The sequence below is a fragment of the Mastomys coucha genome, unplaced genomic scaffold (genome assembly GCF_008632895.1).
Source record: "Mastomys coucha isolate ucsf_1 unplaced genomic scaffold, UCSF_Mcou_1 pScaffold1, whole genome shotgun sequence".
NCBI lineage: Eukaryota > Metazoa > Chordata > Mammalia > Rodentia > Muridae > Mastomys > Mastomys coucha.
The window spans coordinates 83,495,590-83,502,140 of NW_022196891.1; the positions used below are offsets into that span (position 1 = coordinate 83,495,590).

The 6,551-nt window shown below is 44.6% G+C and overlaps 1 long non-coding RNA gene across 1 annotated transcript; it reads right to left on the minus strand.

Annotated features, from left to right (window-relative positions):
- Window positions 1-2,161: 2,161 nt before the first annotated feature.
- Window positions 2,162-4,429, minus strand: LOC116071790. Its single transcript, XR_004111159.1, has 2 exons — window positions 4,381-4,429; window positions 2,162-2,387 (listed from the first exon to the last, which is right to left on the minus strand). It is a non-coding gene; the product is annotated as an uncharacterized LOC116071790 (long non-coding RNA).
- Window positions 4,430-6,551: the final 2,122 nt, after the last annotated feature.

Here is a 6,551-nt window from a genome sequence, read left to right on the forward strand (position 1 = left end):
GTGCGTGTGTGTGTGTGTGTGTGTGTGTGTGTGTGTGTGTGTGTGAGATTGTGCATGTGTGGTTAAGTTGTAGGGCCACTGAATGGATGACCCTGTGTGTCTTTCCTAAGGCAGTGCCCACTTTTATATTTTTGAGACAGGTTCTTTTATAGACTTGGAGTTCACCAAGTGGGTTAAGCTGTCTGGCCAGTGCTCCAGGAATCTGCCTGTCTCTGCCTCCCCAGTGCTGGGGTTATAAACACATGCCACTACAGTAGGCTTCTGGTTGTAGGTTCTGGGGGTCAAAGTCAGGCCCCAGCTCTGGTAAAGCGGGCACTGGCTATGGAGCGAGCTCTCGCCCCCACATCCATGCATGGGCTTCCTTAGGCATCGTTCATCAGCTTCCACACTCCCTGGGCTTCCCAGCTAGTCACTTGTGCTGTGTTCAGTTCAGTTTTCCCCTTAGCCCAGGGAACAGAATTCACTTTATTAACAATGTGAGACTAGAATTTACATTAAGTCCGATGCGCGACCTTTTCATTCATAGAAATTTACAAAATGAAGTTTTAATTCCTGTCTGTTTCCCAACTTTCCTCAGTTGCTCATTTTCTTGTTGTTGTTGTTGTTGTTGTTGTTGTTGTTTCTCAGAAATGTAGCAGGACACCAAAATGAGAAACATGGCAGCAAGGCCGATGAGGGAACTTCAGGGTTTCCCAAATCCACATGCGTTCGTGCACTGATTGTGCATATGTGTTCGTGCATGTGTATGCATATGCACACGTTTATTCTGTGTTCTCTTACGCACATAGTTCCATTTAACCCTCAAGATAGAAACTGCTTTGTCCCCAAAGACGCCCTACAGGAATTCTTTATGGCCACCACTGTGTTCTACGCCTTTCCTCAGCCATATTGACCCCCCCAATCTCTTCCCTATCTCTATTTCTATAATTTCATTACTTTGAGAATGTTGAATGAATGAGGTCATGCGATGTAGTATTTCAGAGTCTTTTAAACTCAGCATAATTCCCTTCAAACGGATCCAAGTTTTTGCCTGTATCAGTCGTTTTTATTCTTGCATAACATTCCTGGTGTGGACTGTCACAGCTTGTTTAACCATTCACCTGTTGAAGGACATCTGGGTTGTCTCCAGTTCTGGGTTATTGTGACTAAAGCTTCCATGAACGTTCATGCACGGGTTTTGTGTGAACATAAGTTTTCATTGCTCTGGGACAAATGCCCGAGACTGCAGGAGTGAAACTGTATGTAAGTGCATGCTGAAGCTCTTGAGATTCTGCCAGGCCGTTCTGCAGAAAGGTGGTACGGTACTGCTCTGGTTGCCACCAGGAATGTGAGCGCATCCCCTTTCTTTCTGCATCTTCACCAGCATCTGGTGCTGCCACCACTTTGGGTCTTAGCCACTCACAGGCCGTGAATTATTTTAGGTTGCACTCTTGTACTGGCTGGTTTTGTGTCAACTTGACACAGGCTGGAGTTATCACAGAGAAGGGAGCTTCAGTTGGGGAAGTGCTTCCATGAGATCCAGCTGTGGGGCATTTTCTCAATTGCCCCTTGTGGGTGGTGCCATCCCTGGGCTGGAAGTCTTGGGTTCTATAAGAGAGCAGGCTGAGCAAGCCAGGAGAAGCAAGCCAGTAAGGAACATCCCTCCATGGCCTCTGCATCAGCTCCTGCTTCCTGACCTGCTTGAGTTCCAAACCTGACTTCCTTGGTGATAAACAGCCATGTGGAAGTAAGCTGAATAAACCCTTTCCTCCCTAACTTGCTTCTTGGTCATAATGTTTGTGCAGGAATCGAAACCCTGACTAAGACAACCCTCTTAACATCTAATGGCCTTGGGTGTCTTCGAATGTAGAGCCGACGTAACCATCATGCGGTAATCTGTAAAGGGTTGCTTAGCTAAGTCCTCAGACTAGTCAGAGTGGGTGTGCTAATTGCGATTGTTGGCTCTGGGGGTCAAACTCAGGCCGCTGTGCTGGTAAACATAACCAGCAGGCATTGGTTATGGAGTGAGCTTTCGCCCCCACATCCGTCCATTTTAGCTTCCACATATGCATTGCCTGGTCATGTGGCACGTTCTGTGTCAGGTGTATGTCATCTCTCAGTTTGCCTGAGAGAACAAGCACTTGGGATGTGCGGTGTAGCAAAGATCTAGTACAGTCACAGGCTGGATTAATAACTTTATTCACTGTTGCTAATGAACGTCGGGCCTTTTCAACAAGCTTCAGGTAAGTGCACATGCCAGAATTTTCTCTTTGGTGGGTGAATAGTACTATGGATTGGCACTGCTCTTCCCTCCTCTATGCGTTGTCTGGATGAAGACTGTTAGAATCCACACTCGGCTGTTGGGAACGTGGCATGGGGTTGCCTCTTCCACACTCTTAGCTCGTTACCTAGAAAAGCAATTATCACTGGATCTTTTGCGGTAGGACTACTTTTGACTTTTTAAAGGAATCTTCATGTTTTTTTTTTTTTTTCGACAATAGTTATACTAATTCACATTCCTTGAAGTAGAGCAGAGAATAGAACCAGAGGCGGTGGAGGGACTTTCTAGAATGAATAGATAGAGAGAAATTGGTTGCTGTGCAAAGCTATAACTAGATAAAAGGAATACCTTCTGGTGGTAAGAGGTGTGCTTAAGGATAATGTGTCATCAATACAAAAAATGGCTGGTTAGAGTTTTAAAGGCCTCAGTGCTAAGACGTGACCAATGCTTGAAGTAATGGCTATTCTAACTACTCAGTTGATGTTGAAAGCAGTGTGTAAGTGTATAATATCATGTTTTACCTTTGAGATTTACAAGGACTGTCATTTTATCAAAGAACGTCATAAGTAGTTTTGAACATAAAACTTTATGTTTAAATAAGAGGAAATAAGGGGAGGGAAGAGAAGAAGAAAGAAGAGGAAGAAGAGAAGAAAAGGGAGGAGGAGAAATAGGAGGAGGAAGATGAGCAGAGGCTGAAGGAAAGGAGGAGAGGAGGGGAAGAGGGAAAGGGAGGAAGAAGAGAGGGAGGAAGGGGATTGGAGATGGAGGAAAGAGGAAGAGGAAGAGGAGGAGGAGGAGGGGAGAAAGAGAAGAGTGAAGAAAGGTAGAAAGAGAAGGGGGGATTAACAGCAAAAGAGAAGAAAAAAGACAAAGCAAAGAAAGTCTCTTTAGTTATTTTTTAAATCTGTTTAATCTTTAGTTATGTTTTGAAATGCCTAAGCCCACATCTCAAGAAAGTGAGTCACATAGGATTGCTCAATCCCATTAGCAAAAGATGTCTATCAAGCAATTACATCCAACCTAAAGAAAACTACCTGGATACATTACCAGACAGGCTTCTGAGTCAAATGAAGGATAAGAAAAAAAAAACAAAAACCGATGCCAACCCCCGAGGGGTGTTTGGGAGACTCATTCTCTTTTCTGTTTCTAATGGAGCCAATCTCCAGTGTTGTAGGATGTTTTGATTTGTTCTGTTCTGTTCTGTTTGGTTTCTGACCAGTAGCCTTGAACTTGGAGGGAGATGGAGTTCCTGAGTACTACTATACGCATGATTATGGCCACCTATAGACAAATGTTCCCACACCTCTAAAATGTACAACGCGCAAACGTGCCGGCCAGCAAGCACAGACTCCTGTGAGGTCTTTCTCCATGAATATCCTAGTCTCTCAGAGCACATGAACCTGACTCTGCATCCATGAATATCCTAGTCTCTCAGAGCACATGAACCTGACTCTGCATCCCTCTTCTTGCAACAGGACATCGTTGTGGGAACAAAGCATCTAGTTCTTTTCAGGAGAGTAGATGCAACTGACAGAACGGAGTCCAGATGTGCAGGACTTTCAGGGCCAGCATATAAGGGGCAGCTGACAAAGCTTTTGGTTTGCCAGGAGTTCATTCTAGTAGACTTCTAGACACACCATCTTAACAGTCAATTGCTTGTCTTACGCATCATCCATTTGGCCTAATCAGAAAAAACTGATTTTATGGGTATATATCTATAGTAAAAAAAATTCACGTAAAAGTTATAATTCTTTTAGTAGAATTAGTGACCAATTGGAGAAAAGTAAACAACTTGTATTTAGCTTAATAAATAGTGTGGCTTTTCTCATCAATATTCAAATTACTATAATCAAAAGAACCAATATAACTCACAACTTTATTTTTTTAACTTTTTATTGATTCTTTGTGAGTTTCATATCATGCACCCCAATCCCACTCATCTCTCTATCCCTTCATATCTTCGCCCTCTGCTCTTCCAACCTCCCCCCAAAAAATAAAATTAAATTTAAAAAAGTTAAAAAAAATAAACAAAACCAAACAAAACAGAGCATTTTAAAAAAATCTTGTCATGGAAACTGTTGTGTGTCCCACAGTCTACCCCTCTGTCTACACAGCTTTACCTGCAAATGTTCATTGCAGTGAGTCATTGGTCTGGTGCGAGGCCTCCGGCTTCTGCTACACCATCAATACTGGATCCTCACTGGGACTCCTCTCACATATCCTGTTGTCCAGCCCTGTTGTCATGGAGATCTCTCACATATCCTGTTGTCATGGAGATCATGAAGCTTTGGATCTCCAGGACTGGCTATTTCACGTGCTTCAGCAGTTCACAGATGGGGTAGATGTGAGGTTGGCCAACTCAAAGCCCAGGATCAGAGCCCGGGTAGTTGAGGAGTGGGTCACGCTGCCAGCTCTCCTCCACCATAGCACACAACCAGGGCGAGCTTTCCAGCACAGCTGGATGGCAGGGTCAGCTCTCCTGCTCTCATGTACTTGGGCCAGCTCACTTTGGCCTTTGCCATCAAGGCCAGCTCTATGTTACCCAGGCAGGGCACAGGACCTGCTCTCCTTAATGCTTCCGCCAGTAAGAGATGGAGCCAGTTCTCCACAATGACACAACCAGTGAGAGGCAGGGGCAGGTCAGCACAGCCCTTAGACACCAATGTGGTCCTAGGCAGCAACCCAACCAGGGACATCCACATGGTCTTTAGTGGAAATATAAGCCATGAACATCAACACAGACCTGTTATATGTTTGATCACACTATGAACCCTGATATTGTGTTATTTACTGAGCAAAAAATAATCCTTTAATCCCAAACAATGAAGGTAAAGTTGGTTTGCAGAAGGAAGCATCAATGTTTGAAAGTGATGTCTGATTGGGTGGCACACAATCTGAAAAAGATTTGACAGAATAGGATATGCCCCACTCTCACTAAAAGAGAGAGGAAAGGGAAGCTACTTCAGGGGTAGTGCATAGAGAGAGGGAGGAGACAGTTTTCCTGGGAGAGTTTTACAGAGACAGGTTGCAGAGAGACAACAAGCTAGACACAGGTGAAGACAGAACGAGCCAGAGAATGAGAAAGAGCCAGAAGATTAGAACAGATTACCAGAGTTAGTTTGAGGCCAAGCAAAGCAGTCAGAGGCTGAGAAAGAGAGGCCAGGTTGAACCAGCCAGCCAGAGTTCAGAAAGAACATGAAAGGGTGCGCTTATTTAGCAGTTAGTCTCAGAGGCTGAAAACATCCTAGGCCTAAGTTAGATTGTACGGAGGCTGGAAGCTTCCATAGGGCTAAGGCTAGGTTAGTAGATGGAAGCAGTAAGACTTGGAGATGACAATTACCTCAGGTGAATCAGTATTACACCCCTGCTGCTGCAGGGTCATGATCCCAGACATGGCCCTCAGTGGCGGCATGGGCTGGGATTCCACCATGGCATCAGTGGCGGGACCTGTCACTCAAATCAGGCTGTTTCTCTTCACTCTCACATCTCCAGTTGCCCCTTCTATAATGCTTAAGCTGTTCCACTTCTCTTTCTCTCCCATCTGTCCACCACATATTTGCACATGTAGTAGCTCCCACTGAGGGCAAGCCATGCAGTGGTGGACCTCTTGTGTCTTCTGCCTGCCCACACCATAAGGCATGGCATTGAGACAGCCTCTGGGTGTCTTCCTCCTATGTCTTGCCCTGATGATGTAAGTCTATTGAAGGCATCCATAGAAGGACAGAAGGCTTGGTCTGACCTTAGGTGGGACCATGTTTATTCACAGCAAGGGACATCTTGACACCTACAAGCAGATGGCAAATACCTATAGAAGAAGATGGGCTGCGCATCCTTACAGGGACCATAGTCTCTCCCTTCCAGAGCTGCTTGCCTCCAAGGGAAGCTGGGAAGTCTGTTAGCAAGAAACGATCACCCAGCAACACTCTCAGCCTTTAACTAAAACTATAATCATATTTTCCCTCCTTCTGTTTTTTGTTTGTTTTTACGTTTGTTTTGGAGACAGTGATCAATGTGTCCCAGGCTGGCCTAGAACTCACCAAATAGCCGAGGATTATCCTGTGCCTTTTTATCCTCCTGATTACAGGGTGCACTGTAACTCATCTATGTAGTGCAGGAAATGTAGTCCAGGACTTCAACCTTGCTGAAGATTCATTCTACCAACTTAGGTCCCTCAGCCACAATGTTACAACCAACCAAATTTTAACCTACTAAAGACTCTTTCTATTGAAGTGATTATTAATCACTTTTTAAAATACCATTCAGGTTACGAATTAGATAAGGATTAAATTTT